Source organism: Polistes dominula, unplaced genomic scaffold, assembly GCF_049000335.1.
Source record: "Polistes dominula isolate Pdom_NZ unplaced genomic scaffold, Pdom_raw_medaka contig_19, whole genome shotgun sequence".
NCBI classification, from domain to species: domain Eukaryota; kingdom Metazoa; phylum Arthropoda; class Insecta; order Hymenoptera; family Vespidae; genus Polistes; species Polistes dominula.
Window position 1 is genome coordinate 3,250,115 of NW_028301058.1, and position 20,438 is coordinate 3,270,552.

Below are 20,438 nucleotides of genomic sequence, written 5' to 3' on the forward strand. Positions count from 1 at the left end.
TCTCCACGTAAAAACAAACATTTCCGATGAAAATGTCGGTCAAAAGAAACGCGTAGATCGGGGTGGTCTTTTCTCGTAACGAACCCCGTGGTGAACGCTGTTTCCGTTTGTTTACCTCGAAAAAAAAGAAAAAACTCTAATGACGGGATGAGACTATCCTTCTATATATTTTTCGTGTCCCAAAAAGCAACCCATCTAGGAAAATCGACGTTGGCCAAAGTAAACTGGACCATTCTAACGGTTGAATTTCTCCGAAATGCCAGTAAAAAGAAACTTAGTTGGCGAATATTTTGCTTGATTAAACGCACCAATTCGTAGATCGTAAAAAACTTAACTCAACTTTTGTTTTTTTACCTCCGCAAATCAGCAAAGGACAAGAAGAATAAAAAAACCTCAGTAAAACTCCCTCCCACGCAAATACACACATAAACGCACAGACTTTTCTAAATATGTAAACGCATTAGAATGAAAGATTATCTTAATATCACAATAAAAATGTTTAATGATAAAATATATAATCAAAAATTTAAATATGTACTTAAATAAATTTATTTTCATGATGTACATTTAATCATTCGCAAAAAAAACCAACCAAAACCTAGCGAGCTCTACTAAAAAGGACCTTTAAACTTAATCTTCCGTGTAAAAGACTCGGTTGGTTAAACCGATAAGCGGCTACCAGAATAAGGAAGCAACCAACCCACCTCATATTAAGACTTATTCCTCTAGGCGGACCAAGAAAGCAACAACAAAGAAATAAAGAAAAAAAGAGAGAATGTGCTGTTCTCCGATAATCTTGCACGCGGCTTTAACCTTTCTTCCTTCCTTCCTAGTATCTTTCATCTCTCTTTTGCACCCTATTGCACCAGATCTACCCCTTCCACCTCCATATTACATTAGTTCACTCGCGCTAATAGAAATAATAGGACGCTCTGAAAGTAAACAGGTGTACGATACCAGCCAGCGGCCGGTTAATACACTGTACGAACGTAATATACGACGTTGGTAGTGGTGACGATGGTGGTGATGGTGGTGGTGTGATGGTGGAAGTGGTACGTGGGATAAACGACGGGCAACCGGGTGCAGAGCGAGCGTGCATTTGCCGTTCAGCGTGTAATTTAACGTCCCGTGCCGGTTCCCTTTCCTCCCTTCAAACCCCTTTCTACCCCTTATACCGTACCCCTCAGACACCCTTACCTACCATACCACAAGCCACACACACACCCCCTTTCAACCCTCGTACTCTCGACTCCTCCTCTTCCGTATCTCTCGAATGAAACCGATATCGACTGTCTCGATGTTACCCCCACTCACCCCCTACCCCTCACTTTCAATCCGTTTCCACCCACCTTCATCCCAGCCCTCTCTTCTCTTCTCTTGTCCTTCTTCTTCTCGGTTCTTCTTCTAACGAACCGAGGAAATTCAATGATCCCGCTCGCTCTCAATTCTTCCGTTTCATTATGCGTTTTTTCTGTTTCTTTTTTCTTTTTTTCTTTTTTTTTTTTTTTGTACTACGAGATATAAAAACATTTCCGGAAGAAAATGTTACGTTGTTGCTTGGCAAAGAAACACTAGTAAAACATACGACGATGTGATATTTTCAAATAAAAAGATAGAAAAAGAAAAAAATATGCTCTCGTTACGTGTTACTGATAAAAGAAACAAGAGGAAATTTGTTGTTAAATGTTGTTAAAAAAGAAAGAAAGAAAGAAGATGGACGATAGTTACGCGTTGTTTTGTTAATATCGGTTAAAAGGATGAAAAGAAAATTGTTCTACGGAAGGTTTATGGTTTAATAGAATGTTGAGTAATTGATGAACTCGAAAATGAAAAATATTTACCGGCGGTTGGTTAAGAGGAATATTATTAATCGAATGACGATTACACGAGTAAGAAGTATTTTATCGAAATATTTATGATCGGTGTTTAACGTGTAATTAAAAAAAATATATATATATATTGTGCATGTAACACGAGTAAATAGGGGGAGAAAAAAGAAGGGTGAGAAGAAAATTTCGTAAAAATATTAAAAATAGTATTGCTCTTATAAATTTATAATAATAAATATTATTGATTTTTAATAATATTATTATTGAAAAATAATAAATAATTCCTAAATAATTAATTTAAAAAATTAAAAATAATTCCTAAATAAATAATTTAAAAAAGAACAAAAATTCATAAATAAATAATTTTTAAAACCAAATAAATCCTAAATAAATAATTGAAAAAAAAATTGCAAATAATTCCTAAACGTTCGAGATTATTATAGCACATATTTATCAATGCAGCAGTTAGGTACATAACATATATATGTATATAGATGCATACATATACATGGTAAAAGTTGAACGTATCGAATATAAGGCAAACGCTTTGCGCGTGAAAAGAGAGGGTAATTAACGGTAGGGTTGGTTGGACGTTATCCGAAGGGGCTGAGGGTTGGCATCGTCGTAGTAGACAACATCCGCTCGTATATCAGCAGCAACACGAAAGGGAGGAAGCGCCTACGGGAAGGATGCAAGCAAGCAAGGGCACTGCGTTATATAACGAACTTTCGCGGACGGACTTCGGCTTCAGTGACCTGCCAATAATTATCGACGTTAGGTACTACACGTACTGATAGAGTGGCTGGCACCTGTTTACGAGAATCCGTCTCATGCATGCACCAGAAACTCCAGCCGTGATCGGAAAGCGGCCCAACTCGAAATTGCAATTCTGATCCCAGCGGAAAGTTCGTCCGTTCTCTCACTCACTCTCTCTCACTCTCTCTCACTCTCACTCTATCTGGCCGATCGAAAATTAATTAAGGAAAAACAAGTTCAATTAATTTACGTCCGTCGACCGATGTAAAAGTAATTATCGAACGAACGAACGAACGAACGAACGCGAACGAACCAACCAACGAACGAACGAACCAACGAACAAAAGAGAACTCGGACGCTTGCCCGGTTTCCTCTTCGTTATTTTCTATTATAATATTACGCAAGATACAAAAGAAGGCCCTTTCATAACGAATACTACGGCTACTACTATTATTATTACTACTACTAGTACTAGCACTACTACTACTACTGTTACTGCTGCCGGCTACTGCTGTTTGAGATTTAAACTTGGCCCAATGTATAAACGATTTCGTTCTCCCTTTTTCCTTCCCCCCTCCCATTCTTTCTTCATCTTCTTCTTACTTCTTTTCTTTTTTTATATAAAAAAAAAAAACCATTCAAAGTGTTAGAAAGTTTGTTACGTTTAAAAAAAAAAAACATTTCTATCGCCACCCACTGTTTCCTTCTCTAAACAAAACAAAAAGAAAAAGAAAAAAAGGAAATATAAGTATAACGCGAGACACATTCTTGTGACCGAGGTAGGTCACGTGCTAAGCGTGAAATGAAAAACATTACAAAGTCGAACTGTATGTATATGCGTGTGGGTGTGAAAAAAAAAGAAGCCATCAATCCCGAACGCTCAAAGAAAATATTTTTGTAGTAATCAAAATGGAACGAACGAGAAAGAGAGAATAATAGTGCGTCCGTTCGTACTTTTCCCACGTTTTATATACGCGTATTGAAAAAAGGGGGAAATGTACGAAGAGTATTTTATTACCACGTGCCCGGATAATGCTGAATGTGCTCTACTTCCCTCCTCGTAAGGGTAGGAGGAGGATGCGTATGTACCATTATAAGAGTATACCTGCTGGCTTGTGGATATCACCCTAACAACTATGAACAGTCGACTACGAGCAAGTAGCAGCAGCAACATCAGCAGCAACAGCAGTAGCAGTAGAAATAGCAGCTCAATGTGACGTCATGAAGAGATGTTTTGTTCGTCTATTGACGTTGTCCTTTCGTTCTTGCTCGTTGTAAAACGAGCCAGTGTTTACCTTCTAGATGAAAATACTGCTAGAGAGAAAGAAAGATAATAATAAAAAAAAAAAAAAAAACCAACGAAAAATGCAGCTCATAACAAGTCACCTTTTTTTTGTTCTTCTTTTTTTGCTTTTAGAATGCAACGTCATTTTCTAATTATCCCTAATTCCAATTCGCCTACGACAAAAATATGAGAATATATGTAACTATATATAAATTGAATAGTATTATATGATGCACCTATTTTTTTTTATTTCTTTTCTATTTTTTTTTTTTTTTTGGTTTTTTTCCGTACACTCTGTACAAAATCTTTCAAAAATATATAATCGAGTTATAACTGAATAAGGATTCATATTAAAAACGCTTTTATCAAAATCTATTACGTATATCGAAAAATAATAGATAAATGATCGAATTTAACATTTTTGTAATATTTTTATTTTTTTTTTTTTTTTCGTTTATAATGACATTCGCTAGTTGAAGAAAATAAGAGAGGGTAGCCCGGTAACGAAATACGAGCTAGCATCGTTATTGCTTGTTAACTATAACGAGCGCCAGGCTTATGTATATTCGTTACGCGCTTAGGGATTAGCTATACTCTGAATAGGGTAAAAGAGAGAGAGAGAGAGAGAGAGAGAGAGAAAGATACTATTATGCGTACGCGTGCGTACAAGTACTTTAGTGCACCACGTGGATAGGAAAGCATCTGTTGAGTACAAGGCTTGTCGATGAAAGTAGGAAAAGAGAAGGAAATAGAAAGAGAGAGAAAGAGAGAGAGAGAGAAAGGTGGGAAAACGAGGATGAGAGAAAGAAAGATAGAGTCATACTCAGAGCATAGCTTCATTCCGCTCTACTTGCTGAATGATCTCTCGAATTCGGATGCTGTATATCTGTCGATCTGAAGAAGAAGCTCGAAACCCGTTTTGATTCGCTACTCTTTCATTTCTATTTCTTCACACACACATATACAAACATATATATATTTGAATTTATTTATTTATTATATATTTTTAAAGTACTCCCATATATGTGATAACGTTAAGAGAGACCTGCTATAAATCTTTGATTGGAAATAAAAATAAATTTCACTCGATTGAAAAGATATGAAAAATTTCTAATAATAATAAAAAACAAACAAATAAAAAATAAATCGTATAATTATGATTTATGTATTATAATGAATGTCATAATTCGTATTATTAAGACAACCCCCCTCAAAACCCGTCACTTCTTTCATTTACATACACACAAACACTTGATTCAACCCTATATTACATACATATGTGCACATGAAACTGTGTTTACTACGAGTCATTGTTTCCGTCTCATCCCAATCCCCCTATTCGTAATCCGTAGACCTTTAGAAAGGGAAGCAGCGATGAGAAGGACAGAGAAAAACATAAAACGAGAAAGAGAGAGAGAGAGAGAGAGAGAGAGAGAATACACGATTAAAGCCGCGGTTACGGTATATTCGTATTACCAACGACTAATTGCTTCGTCGTGCTCGACTTTTCTGCCAGCGTGACGAAGCAAAAAGGTTGCCCTTCCTCCCTCCTTCTCTTCACCACCAGCACCACTACCACCACTTACCACCTCCCTTTTCTTTCTCTCTATCACACATACTCGTCCTGTATTCGCTCTTCACTTCCGTTGCACTCGTCGTTGTCGTCGCACGCGAAGATTATGCGCGAGGGAATATTTTCCCCGTTTGTGGGCTTACTAGGAAAAAAGAAAAGAGAAAAGGGAAGAAAAAGGAAACATAGAGAAAAAAAAGTGAAATAGAGAATGAGTGAAAGAGAGAAAGAAAATTGCTGAAGTTAGGTAAGTATATAAGGTATATCCTATGCATGCATATATACCTGTATAAGTATACTACACGTATATATATATGTCAATGTATGCATATATAGTGAAACACATATACTATAGAAACGATGCTCACTGTGTATTCAGAGACGCGGTAGAAATTACACGTCGATTCAACTGAAATTACCGTGCATAGGTACATCATACATACATACATACATACATACATACATATATACATATATACATATATACATACATACATAGATACATAGATACTTGTACGTATACATACGTATGTGTCAAACTGCATCTAACACACATTTACGATAAAACACAACACGTATATGAGAGAAAGAGGTAGAGAAAGAGGGATAGACAGAGAGAGAGCCAGTTTAAAGTTAATATTTACGAACGTATTTGCACAGAAAACGGGAATCCTTCCGCGGTGACATAGCTCATTCGTGCTTCGTTAAACGTTACGGATATCGATGCGTATGATATTACCATCAAGAACAGATAATGGATGATCTTCCCCCTCCACATCTCACCTCCCTTTCTCCCCACTTTTCTTCCATATCTCTGATTACAAGTTTTGCTATTCATATAAACCGATATATATGTGTGTGTGTGTGTGTGTGTTTTACAAAAAAAATACTCCTGAAATAAAAATATCTTTCATATGAATATTATTTTTCGTATTCGTTGAGTAATACGAAACATCGAAGGATGATTGTTAAATATGTTGAAGAATTTTCACATTTGTCAGTTTTCATTTATATATATATATATATTTTTTTTTTATTTTAAATAGGTAGGTTTGTTAATGGGTTGACTCGGTACAACGGGGAATTTATTTTTGTAAATTACATATTCGTAATTAATGGAAATCTTTTCGAAATTATAAATGTTTAATTATTATTTCTTTTTTTATTTTTTTCTATACGTTGTTATTATTTTTATTAAAAATTTAACTAAATCGTTCAGACTCTAATTCTTTCGTAACAATACTAAAACATAATATAATATGATAAACGAGGATAAATTTTATACGTCGTTTATAATATTTTATCAAAAAAAAAAAAAGAAAAAAAAAAAAAACTTATCATCCGGTCTAGCGGTTAAGTTCTCGTGAAAAAAAAAATAAAAAAAAAAAAAAACTAATTGAATACAGCATAGACATTTTTTACAATACTAAAAACTTCCCACAGTTAAACCTTGTGCAAGAAGAAAAAAAAATTAAAAAAAAAGAAAAATCTGTCAGTGAACGCGAACGAACGAACGAACGAGCGAACTTGGGAGCTTGCAAGCGAAAAGCTTACGGCCAAAACCGAAAATATCTTTCCGATTCGATTCACCGTTGTAAATGGAACGAAATAATCTTCTTTTTTTCTCTCTCTTTCTCTCTCAACCCCCTCCTCCCCCCCTCAACAGACCGAAACTTCGTTCCGTGCAATCTCCGTGGGACAACGCGTGTAATTAGACGAAAAGTCAATATTCCCGATGAAAATGGGAATTTATTTTTCTACTCTGCTCTACGTGGCATTTAGTAGGTCGACACGCGTGTGTTTTTCTGCAAATTACTGAAACACGATAATTACTTTAATTTCGTTTTAAAAAAATAAACAAAAAAAAAAAAATAAACAAAAAGGAAAAACAGAAAAGTTAACGCGAAATAAACACACATTGTCAATCCTTAAAAATCTAATATATTACGAATAATAAATATATAATTATTAAAAATATATTACAATATGTATATATTATAATAAATTATAATATATAATAAATTTAATAAATTTAATAAATATTAAATATAAATTATATTATTATATAATAATATAATATAAAATTACGATCTCGAGACTAATTTACAAAATACTATGCACATATACACGTAAATACAAATTTCTAATGTAAAAAATTGAATAAGTCAACAAAAAGTTCTTGTATATATAGCAATTACCACTACTACTATTACTATATTGTTCGTTTATTTTATCAAAAGAAAAAAAAAAGAAACTACATATTTCCCGCATTCGTTGTAACTACTCGAAATTTTGGTTCAACCTCTTGGATCCTTAATTAATATGGTATAGTATAAAAAGGTAAAAAAAATAATTTGAAAATGTTTTTCTTTGTTTTTAAACGAAAAAAGAAAGAAAGAGAGGTAGGGAGAAAAAAAACGACAACGTTCGCGTTAAATAATTTCGCAAGAGGGAAATAAAATAATAAATAAAAAAGGAAAAAAAAATACGCGGTGCAGTTTAAACGTCGTGTCACGCGAGGTAACGCGCAGCGTCGCGCGAGAATTGTCGAAAATTTTTCAAGCAACATTTTGTTAAACGAGAAAAGAAAAAACTACACATGCATACATTGCATTCGTAAAATAACGAAACGGGTTTCTCTCTCTGTTGTCTTGGTGTCAGCAAAAACCTATGAAAAACCTATAAAAGTGCGGTCGCATAAAGAAAACGTTTTTCATACATACTTGAAAATCGATGTTACCACTTTTGAGATTGCACGGGGGTGTGTGAGGATATGGGAAAAATAATGCATAATGGATTTTCGATTTAAATGTCATATTTTTGTCGGTGAGGAAGAAGGAAGGAGGAAAGGGGTAAAGATTTAGAAAAAAATTTATACGACAATTTAAATTATTTCAATTTTGTTACCCTTTAATTCTCTTAACTCTTTATATATTTAAAATATAATAGTTTATGTGAAATTAAGCTCAATGGAAACAGTTTAACCTATGTCGTGTCCCATTTGACGTTTCTGTTTTCAACTCTTATCAAATTTATTAATTTGCCATTAATTAAAATAAATTTAAAATAAAAGCATTCGAAACTATCACGAACTGCTATACTAACAAAAATTGAAATATAATTCGTTGTGTAATGGGATTTATATATGCTAAAAATATATAAAAAAAAAAAAGAAGAAGAAGAAAATACTGTAGCTAGAAAGTAAAAGAATTTCGAATAAAAACCAAAAATAATAATTATTTTTTTTATTTAAGGTTACATTTAGATGGTTAAAAAAAAAAAAGAGAAACTACGTAATATTAATTTTATATAACAAGATAAGATTTTTATTCAAATGAAAACAACCACAAAATGTCGTAGAAAATACCATAAATAATAATCGGTGACGTAGCAGATTTTTAGCAACGATACAAGTCGATGAGCAATCAAAAATAAATAATGGAATAAATCGATTCTGTTGTCAAGGGCCACAGAACACGCATATCGGTGAAGGCAAATGAATCTTGTATAACTGAACACGACACGCGATGCGTTACTATTTCAAAAGTGAACCAATCGAAAAGAAGGTTTGGTGAATTCGATAAATGCACCAAAGTATTTCCTATTTATTTTCTTATCGATTTACGAACAACAACGACGACGATAAAAACAACGAGAAAGCATCCATGATGATGACGTTGCTATGGATATTATAAATAAATATAATATTAATATAGAAATTTTATAAAATAATTTAAAATTATATTAGTGAAACTCATAATAAATTCGTTATAATTTACTTTTTATATTGATATCCTAAAAAAGAAAGCTTTTAAAATAATTCTGTCATCGTTTAAACAAGAAATTCAGTTAAATACATCGTTAATGAAACTCGAATAATTGATAAACAATTAGTTTAAATATTTAAATAAAATTTAAGAAAATAAAACTGATGTTTTGTGAAAAAATTTATTTATTGTTTGATTAAAAAAAAGTAATAGAAAATTCAAAAGAACGGACGAGATGATTAACAAACGATAATAATTATTTAATAATTAATGAAAGATAATTAATTAAAAGAGAACATTCATTGGAAAACGTTAAAATATTCAAACGAATAATATTCTTACCAAGCACGCATAGAAATATACGTGTTTATATCACGACGGTTCAGCTGTGACTGTTTCTCGAATGTTTACAACAGATGTAAACATATAGTACGGTATAGAAATAATTCGATCGTAATAATTTTCTTGGAAAGGTCAACGACACCGTCGATAAGTTTTTATCAAAGCACGTTTCATTAGTAAATCTTACAGAGTAACGTATCAACACGTAATCCAACGAGTTTATTCAATGCATTTTTATTCTCTTTTTTTTATTCTTATTATAAAACACGATCGTGATAAAAAACCAACGAATTTTTTTTTATTAACAATTTTATTTTTTATCGAATTTCTTTTTATCTACACGCATCTCATTCGAAACTATCGTCATTTTATCGAACGAATTTATTCATCTGTAATAAAAAATTTGTAGGACATATTTTTTTTTTATTTTTATATATATATATATATATATATATATATATATATATATATATATATATATCTTTTTTTTTTCTTTTAATTATTTTACGATATAATCGAAAAGAATTTATAGAGATAAAATAAGGTTATCTTTTTTTTTAAGGACTTCTCAAAGAATCAACAAAACGATTCAATGTATTTTCTTGAAAATATAAACCTTGTTTTTTAATAATACTTTAAAATGTTTAAGAAGAAACAAAAAACTATGATCGAGAATACGAGGATAAATGTTTTACGAATTAAACCTCATTACAAGATAATCGAATTAATTTTAATTATATATACAATTTAATCATAAGACAAAATGCTCGTGATTTATGATGGAAGAGTATATAAATTACGAAAAAAACATAAATTATATAAATCAAAAAAAAAAAAAAACAGAGAAAAAAGAAAAATAACACGAATCAAAATTATTTTCTTTCTTTCGATACGCGGATAAAACATTTGAGAGAACTGTTCTCGCACTATGGTTGCAAAAAGAAGGTAGCTTACCACGAATTTGGTTTTTACGAGAAACGAGAGACCAAGAAGAAAGAAAGAAGGAAAGAAAGAAAGAAAGAAAAAGCAAAAAAAGCAAAAAAAAGAAAGGAAGAAGGGTGAAACCCAAAACCTCGACAGTTCGCAATCTTTTCCAACGTAGTAGTATTCTACGTTGGAGCAGCAACGTAAGCACTTTTGCTAGGGAAGTGAAGTGGTTTTCCTCGCGTGCACAGCCCCAGACATCGTTCGTGGATTTCGTGAACAGCTCCTAAACCACAAGCCACATCGTTCCTTCTCGTCGCAATAGGCATCGTTGCAATTTTTTTCAACGTCATCGTTACATTTCCCACCCTTCTTTTCTGTCCTCTTCCTCAAAAGAAGAACATTTATTTATTCCTCTTCTTATATCATAAACTACCAATACCACCACCCCCCCCCCTACGACACTTCCTGCAACTTCCTTTCTAATTTTTTGGTTTTGTTTTCTTTTTATCTATTATCAATTGTTTATAAATTCTTGATTATATACGTCCTTGTCTCGTTTCAGAATATTTTCTTTCTTTTTTTATCCTTTAATCCTTTGCACTCGATGGGCTCCGCTCCGGCACAACTCGGATCGATTCGGTAAATCGACCGATAACGGTGTTTATTTAGGTTTAACTCAACTAATATCGCTTCCTGGCCCTTTGTGTATAATCTTATGAGGTGTAGAGTTACATAATGTTTTTTAGAATAGCTTCAAAGATGTCTTATCTAAAAAACGCTCGAACTTAATTTTCTTGGCAATTAGAATATTTTTTTAAGGTTACTGAGCTCAATAAACATAGAACACTGCGAAAAAATTACTTCTATTAAAGATAAATTCAATTTGTTTATTAAAAAGTGTACCATTGTGACACTTGCCCCGACAAGCCAAGAACGCACCTTGAAAATTGTTTTATAAAATACCATACAAAGCGAAAAAAATAGAACGTAATGTTTAACAAATATTTATATATAATGTTTAACAAATATATATAAATTAACTGTAAAGAACTCATACGGCGCTCGAGTTGCTGGTTCGCCCAAGCAGAAAGCGCGTTGAGCGCAAAGTGTTAATCCCTACACCGTCAAAAACTTCACATTAATTTCTATTCGATCTCGAACATTTTAACCTCTTAAGCACTGCTAAATGTTGCGTGGGGCTGTTTCTCTGTACGGCAGAGTTCAACGAGTATTACGTGTAAACGTAAAACCACGATGTGTGACGAACAATGGCTGTTCTCCCAGCAAGTACATTTTAATCAAGGTTTTCATGATTAAATTTTTCTCTAAGAAATAATACTTTAAGTTTGACAATTTACTTTTATAATTAATAATACACAAAAGTTGGTACACAAATGGTGAGCGAGTAAGATAATAGAATGAGCCACTATAGTAACGCGTCGTATTGGAAGATGGCATTCACGAAAGCCATTATAATGGCGCATAGTGTCTAAAAGATTAAGTATTTGATTTTACAAAAGATACATTTCTAACATTTCTATACGAAATAATTGAAATATTATATATATATATATATATATATATATAATTTAATATTAAAGATACACGATGAATGATAGAAAATGGTGTCGATTTAATGAGCAAACTGATCGAGTAACGTTAGATATTAGTATCGTTATTTGAACGTTACCTAATAATAATCGTGTTGCCGGACGAGATAATAATGGAACGCAACGGAGGATGTTTAATCAGGGATAGATGATATGATAATAATACAAGGGACACGTAAATTGAAACTTAATCAAGAAACTATCGTGTCATTTCGTAAATCTAATATCACGTTATTTTTATTTGAATAATATTTTTCCTTCCAAATATATTAAAACTCACTTGTTACTTTGAACAATCATAGGTATCATTATGTTATTTAACACGTTGCGTACCAAGCGTTATTACGTTTTGTTTCCTCCGGTTCCAAGTTTTTTCTCGGCGCACTAGAACGATAGCGGAGAGATATGCGGGAAAACCAACAATTTAACTCGAGTAGATCCATGCATTGTCGATTATCTACATTTACAGTGTTATCGACCTATGTAATTGATACATTGTTTTGTTCCGAAATAATCTCATTGGTAAGTAGCTTATTTTTTATTTGGAAACGTTTATCGCTTTCCCTGGAAAGCATACATCTTTCATGTATAGATTATTCACTTTAGAAGCATACTTTTTCTGAAACGCACCTCAGTAATTTTTTATCCCAAAAATGTTTATTGGACGTCGTGAAAGTACAATTGAAAGTGAGAGTAGTGATGAAAACGTTGTGAGTTTTAGAAGAAAAGTTAGAAATAGAATTTCGTCGAGTTCAAGCTTGGATACTGATGAATCATATGCAAGTGAAGATATTGAAGAATTACTAGAAGAACTGGCTTTAGACGAAGAAGAGTAATTGAACTGAATTGAATTGAATTCGAACACAAAAACAAACAACAACGTATTGTTTGAATTGCCCAAAATCGCCACAGATGTGCTTGGACTGTTTCAACGAATTTCATGCGACATAGTATATTATTATATGTTATCCTATATAAGTTAATAAAAAGTAGAGTGTTATTTGTGTATTTTTTATATTTTTACGCTGTATATTCTATATTTATACTTCAGAACTTGTTCCATTAAATTTGTTTTCAAAATGCAACTGAAAATCTTATTTAACTTCAACAAGAAAAGCGTCATCCATATATGGGTGACGCGGGCCCCACGGAAGCATGCCCGTCACCCAAGTACGGGTGACGCGGTACGCAACGTGTTAAACGCGTAAACGTAACGAATAATTATTTTCTTTTAACAAAAAATTATTATTATTTCTTATTATAAAATTATTATTATTAAATAAAATTATTATTATTATTTATTTATATTTATTTTTAGTATTTCTTTAATAATAAAAATAAACCAGTTTACAGCAATTCAAAAAAAACAGAATGAGAAAATTTCTCTGACAAAACACGAGTATATTTTCATTTTGTAAAATTTCGTGCTAAATAAAAAAAAAGGGGGGTTTAAACGCAACGTAGAAACATTGTGGTTTTGAGTATGATTAAAACCACATAGTAATGCAAAAAAAAGAGAGATGGAGAGAGATATATAGAGAGAAAGAAGAATGTGGTTGTCTCGTTGTTTTTTGTTTGTATTGGAACAACTGCGACGAAATTCAATGTGCGATATGATCAATGGTCAGAAGGGTAATAGATTGGCTGTCTCGCAAAACGAACCTTCCCTTTCTCTCTCTCTCTCTCTCTCTTTCTTTTTTGCACTACGTCAAATTTTGCGATTAATTTGGGAACAATGAAAAAGCCAATCGAAACAGGAAAATGAGATTCCACGACACGGTGAACGTTGGTGAATAAGCCACTTTCGTTTCAAAATGGTTATTAAGTCCTTGATATACCGCGAATTCTTCGATTATCTCTCTCTTTTAAATGAGAAGAGAATAACAAAAAAAAAACAGAAAAAAAGATATAGGACAGCAGAAAAAGAGCGAAGTAGTAAGGGAGTTGTTGGTGGTGTACGGAGTTAGTTGATGAACGAGAGAGATAGAGAGAGAGAAGGGGGGAGGGTTGAGGAAGGGTAGAGAATGTACAAATCGATTTGGACTATTACGAAGCAAAAGTAATTACATAACCGATTATTCTCCGCAAACAACTCGTGCTATTACCAAATGTGTGCTGTCATACGTCATTGTTATAAACAACATTTCAAATAGGACCAAAGGGTTTTAACTAAACGTTCGCTAAAACGTGATCACAATGAATTATCATATCTTTTGAATTGCATTTATTTGATTAATCGTAAAAAAAAAATAAAAAGAAAAATTATAAAAGTTACAGAAAACGTTATGATTTTATTAATTTAATTTGTTTTTTTTTTTTTTATTCTTACAACCTTTTGCAATAAATTTATTTAACGTCTGGAAACGCGTCAAATTTCGTTCTAACGAAATAAAGTCGAGAAAAGAAAACGATTTTCCACGGAACCAAGCGTGTTAAATTATTATTATTACATTTCTTATTAAAAATATGATATCATTTGTGAAGCGGAAATGTGTATCGTTAAAATAACAAGATTGCGATTAGTTACACTGATTTTCCGTAACTTGTTTACAGTGTAATGCGCAAGCAACACTTTCGGTCTCGATGATGATCGTGGCTAAATGCAAGAGAGCAAATGTTCTTTAGAAAACTTTGACGAATACGAGGATGGCGGACTTGCGGCCTTTGGGAAACTTGGAATTAGGCCAAACGTGCGTGAGTTTCTCCTACACTTGTACATGCTGTCCTATTCGTTGACTATGAATCATTTAAAATTTCTTATGTTTCCTCTCTCTCTCTCTTTTTTTCTCTCTCCTTCTTTTTCTCATTCCATAACCACCTACCACTTTGTATATTTCAATTTACATTTATATTTCTTTCCCTACGCATTCTTTTTATCGATCATATAATTTTTCTATTTTGTTTTATTCATTTTTTTATACTTTTTATTTTCCTTTCTTTTTTTAAAATATCATATAAAAATTGTCCAAATATTTCGATGTTTTATTTTACATTCGATGATTGCATTGCAATTGTAAATAGATCTATAAAAAAATAAATAAAGAAATTATTTCATTCATTGTTCAACGTGTTAGACACGTTGATTTTTATTGTATCAAAATATAAAAGATTGATATTTCATCTCTATTTTTATTTATAGTTTATATCCAATTTTTTGCGTTTCTGATTTCGTTTTAATTATTTTTATTCATTTTTAACAGCTGACTCAACCTGTCATTTAATGAATTAACACTGAAGCTAACATTTACTGTCACATTATCACCGTCCTTTAATTTATAAAACAAATTTAGAAAATGTATACATTATTCATTTTCAAGTGAAACGAACTAATTCATTCGCTATTATAATTGGTTTAAATCATATATTTTTTTAACCTCTTAGACACTGCTGAATGTTGCGCGGGGTTGTTTCTCTGTACAGCAGGGTTCAACGAGAATTACGTGTACACTACAAAACAACGATGTGTGACGAACAATGACTGTTTTCTACGCGAGCACATTTTAATAAAGTATCTCATAATTAAATTATAATTTTTCTCAAAGAAATGATAAAAATATACTTTAACTTAGACAATTTACTTTAATAATTATTAATAAAATTAAGTTTAATATATTTTAACACTAGATATACCACCATTTTCAGTATATCCATTTCTACCACGCCAATCAAAATGACTGGTGCATAAAAAAAAAGTCTTTTAAAGGTTTCCAGTCTTTATTTACTCTTAAAAAATAACAAAAAATGTTTAACAATAATAATGTTAACAGATAAATGGATTTATAGACATTTTTAAATAACAAAATACTTAATTATTTACAGAAATCAAATGTTACATGAAGTAGAAATTTTCAATTGAAATGGCCCGACCAGTCAAACTGACTGGTCTGGTATATCTAGTGTTAAAAGATGTTATCCGCAAAAGCCACTATAGTGGCGCGTCGTATTGGAAGATGGCATCTGCGAAAGCCACTATAGTGCAACGAATTGCCTAAAAGGTTAAAGCGGCCATTTGTAAAGTGTCTGTAACTATAGTATTAAAATATAAAAAAATAAATAGAAGGTGATATAGCAGAAACATTAAACTATCGATTTATTCCAAAAGAAGAGCTAATTTTCCGATAATTAATTCCAACCAATGAAAGGTACGAAAAAGAAATCTCCACGTGTCCCTTCCCAGAAAATGAAATAGAAAAGAATTAACAATATTCAACCAAAAAAACAAAAATCATTTGCTCTCTTTCTCTTTCTTTCTCTTTAAACTTGGCTTTCCATTTCAGTTTTTTTCCCCTTCTTCTTCTTCTTCTTTCTTTTTTTCCTCCATCTTTCTTCTCCAGTGGTAAATCATTTCCCGGTCGCAGGATCGTTAAGTCTCCTCGTCTAATTTACCGAGTTAGATAGGAAACCCTTCAATGTCTCCCCTCGTGTTCCAGTCTTCCGTTCTGTTCCGATCCTTCCTCGAATGAGGAGTATTCGACGACGACGACTAAGATGAGGATGGGGAGAGAACAGGGGATAAAAAGGGATGAGGTGGGAAGGTGGAAAGGTGGGGGAGAAAAGACGAAAGGAAGACGAGGACGACTACGAAATTTCAATTTCCGAAGCGAGTCGCAATGTCGAGCATTATCGATGCCGTTACGCGGAATTGCTTGGCACAAGCTCGCCTAGCCGGATGTAACTTTCCTTCCATCTTTTCTTTTCTTTTCTTTACTTTTCTTTTCTTTTCTTTTCTTTTCTTTTCTTTTCTTTTCTTTTCTTTTCTTTTCTTTTCTTTTCTTTTCATGGTGTATATATATATATATACTTTCATCTCACTCTCACTCACTCTTTCTAACTCTTTATATCTTTTTTCTTTCTATTTTTCTCTTTCTTTCTCTCTCTTTCCATTCTTTTCTCCCTTAACCCCCACCCCCTTCTACCCCACGCACCCCTTCCCCTTTCTTCACTTCCTTTTATCAATCGTCTAACTCTCTGCTAGCCCTTTCCCTTTCTTTTATTCGACATAATTCTCTATCCATCAAAAACACCTGATTCCCTTATTTTGTACATGATAACATGCCACACGATTCTACTTTCTTTATGTTAGGATTTTTGTTTGTTTTTTTTTTTTTTTTTTTTTTGTATCGTCTACGTTTACACGCGTGTTTATTGTATATGTATATAAATTTTTGTAAATTAATTGTAATTTTTTAAATTTACAAAAAAAAATTTGTTTCGTACAAAAAATTGTAATTTATAAACTTTACACAAAAGTTTGTTTTATAAAAAAAAATTGTAATATTTAAAATTTACAATTTGTTTTGCAAAAAAAAATTGTAATTTTTAAAATTTACAAAAAAATTTATTTCGTAAAAAGATTTTAATATTTAAAAATTTAAACAAAAATTTGTTTTGTAAAAAAATTGTAATTTAAAATTAAAATGTAATGTTTGTATTTAAATGTGTTTCTATAGGAAAATTTTTGAGAAATATTTGTTTGACAATTTTAAAATAAAACTATTGATAGGATGATATATTATTTGTGTAATAAATAAAATATTCATCTTAAAAGTGTAGTAATTTGTTCAATCGAATTTTTCAATTTTTGCCTTCTTTTCTTTTTTTTTTAATATTAGAATTCGCGTTAAGATGAAACTTGCGGTTGGAGGAAATGACCTTGCCCGAGAAACATTCAGCTTTTTTAGAAGATCATTTAGATCGTTAGGAAAAGAAAATAACGATAAGGAAAGAAAGGTTACCCGGTCGTTACTCGGCTTATCTAACGCCAGTTCACACGCTATGATGCAGAAACGAATGAACTTGTGTACACAAGAAACGACGAACAAGCAGCTCAACGATAATGGCACAAATCGACCGATCGAACAAAATATATCATAGTCGATACAGGTTTTTTTTTCTTGTCGATAATATTATTTGATTTATTTGTTTGTTCTGATTAAACTCTTACTCATTTGCGACATTAACATTATTACATCATTTCCATTTAATTAACACACGGTCGTATTATTTCTTATTTCTATTTTTAACTTTCTGTTTACGATTTCAATTGTAAAACTACTTTTTCTTTGAATTTATTTATACGAATAATACTTCGTTTGATTTTACATGAGGAAGTGAAAATAAAAAAAAAATAAAAGTAAAAAGAAATAATAAAATATTGAAACTGTATATAATTTATATTGAAATTCATCATTTATTTGGACCGTATATAATAATAAAAACCATTTAACTAGATACAGTTAGAAATAGCTTTGTTTTTTGCGATAAGAAATTAACTCGCGTTAGACTGTGTAAGAGTAAGTAAAGTAAACATTTTCAATGTAACGCGCAATACTTCGATTCATGCATACGATAGTAATATTAATATTAAGTTGGCACACGCACGTATCAAAGGAAATTTCTCATTAATTTATGTAAGTTTTGCTTACGATATCTTGAATGGAATGGAATAATCTAATGCGAGAAATAAAAGAAACACAATTTAAATACAAGAAATGTGAACATTTTCTATTCTATTTGTTTTTCTTTATTGTTCGTATTAATGTTTTAATATTTTGCTTAAAACGCAAATTAATGTTCTTTCATCAGCGACAAATAACGTAAAATAAAGGAGTAAATAATTTTGTAAAAATGATTTGAAATTTTCCTAACACTAAGATTTATCATAATCGTTGATTTTATGTCTCGTTTATACGATAAATCGAGAAAACAAGAAATAAAATAGAAAACCGGATAAAATCTTGGCGATTTCTATCTTTCCCTCGTTTTCTACTTTCCCACAGGATTCTCTCTCTCTCTCTCTCTCTCTCTCTTCGTTTTTTTTTTATTTTTACTATTTTACCACTCTCACTCTCGTTCTCGTTCTCTTTTACTTTTGCACAAACGTCACGTGTCGCCATAAAGCTACGTGCCAGTAGAAACAAAGGATCGACTACGACCCTTAGACGATTTTTCGCGTGTGAACAAAATAGAAATGTAAGTCAAGGATTTGGCGGTAAGAAACTAACAATAAAACATCTGTGTCTGTTTAAACATAAGATAGAAAATTAAATAGAAAACAATTGTGCCAATCCAGATCTTTTTCTTTTATTAAAATTATGATTACATTTAAATTTTGTTTTTATAAATCCACGAATCACTTGTAAAAAAAACAAAAGTTTGACACAAATTTATACGAAATCAAGCAATTCTTTTGACAAAAATAAAAAAATTAAAATTGAATTATAAAATTACGTGTAATGTACTAACAAAAACAGAAAAAATATATTTTTAAAGTACAATTGAAAACAATAATTCGATGAGCACTTTAATCAACATTCGTAATTAAAAAAAAAAAAATAAAAAACATTCTGACCGAGATTGACGAAGAGAAGTTCCAAAATAAAAAACAAAGAAAAAAACAATGATGAAAACTAATACATAATCATAACGTCAAGAAGGCCATCAATGATGTCAATGTAAAAAAGAAGAGATACTCGTCATTGAATGAAAGAACAACGAATGTTAGGTGCACTGTATTAACATAGTCAACATTAATAGATATTATGCAAAGTAACAAAAGAGAACTGTTATCGAACGTCGGCACGTTGTAGTCGTCGTCATCATCGACATGTCCAGTGAGAAACATCGGGAAAGTCTAACACAAAGGTAGAATACGTTTTCTTTTACGTTCTTTCACATAAACACACACGTACACACATAGTATACACAGGTGGTGAATATTACGTTGAAGATTATCATCACTTCACAAGAACCAAAATTTAATTATGAATATAAATTTGTACAAATATTTCCTAAAAATGTAAAAAAAAAAAAAAGAAATAAATATTAATAGGATTTTTCGTTAAAAAGTAAAATGATATATACTTCGTTGTATTTAAAAATCATTAAAATGTCTAATTTTAAATTCGCGATATTCGTAAGATATCAATTTCGTAATTATATATATAAAAGCTATTTTTCAATGGAAATGAGTTTGCGATATTTGCAAATAAAAAATAAGAAAGAAAAAACGAAACTCTATAAAGAGTCTTACGCGTTATCTCGCACTCATGGGTACCAGATGTTTCAAGACGTATTATGTTAATACGGAATACTAAATGAGTTCGATCCTTGGGTTGGCTGTTGTTCGATTTGATCGTCACGATCCATTTAACATAACTTCCATACGTGTAGTCGATTAAAAATACAAGTAACAAGTATGTTTCTGACTGAATAAGTTAAAGAAGAAGGACTTGAAAACATAAAAAATGGAAAGGGTGACGCGTGGCAGTATGATAATAGAACGTGAGAACGTATCATTATACTTCGTGTGTGGACGCAACAAATTCAATTAATAATAATAAAAATAAAAAA

At 31.6% G+C, this 20,438-nt stretch overlaps 1 protein-coding gene and 1 long non-coding RNA gene across 29 annotated transcripts in view; one reads left to right on the forward strand and one right to left on the reverse strand.

The window, feature by feature from the left end:
• LOC107065823 (CUGBP Elav-like family member 1-A) overlaps positions 1-20,438 on the reverse strand; it is a 402,374-nt gene that overhangs the window by 380,508 nt on the left and 1,428 nt on the right. The gene's annotated exons all lie outside the window — the stretch shown is intronic.
• LOC149031492 (uncharacterized) lies at positions 5,528-16,258 on the forward strand. The gene is made up of 2 exons (XR_016177698.1): positions 5,528-5,687; positions 14,640-16,258. It is a non-coding gene; the product is annotated as an uncharacterized LOC149031492 (long non-coding RNA).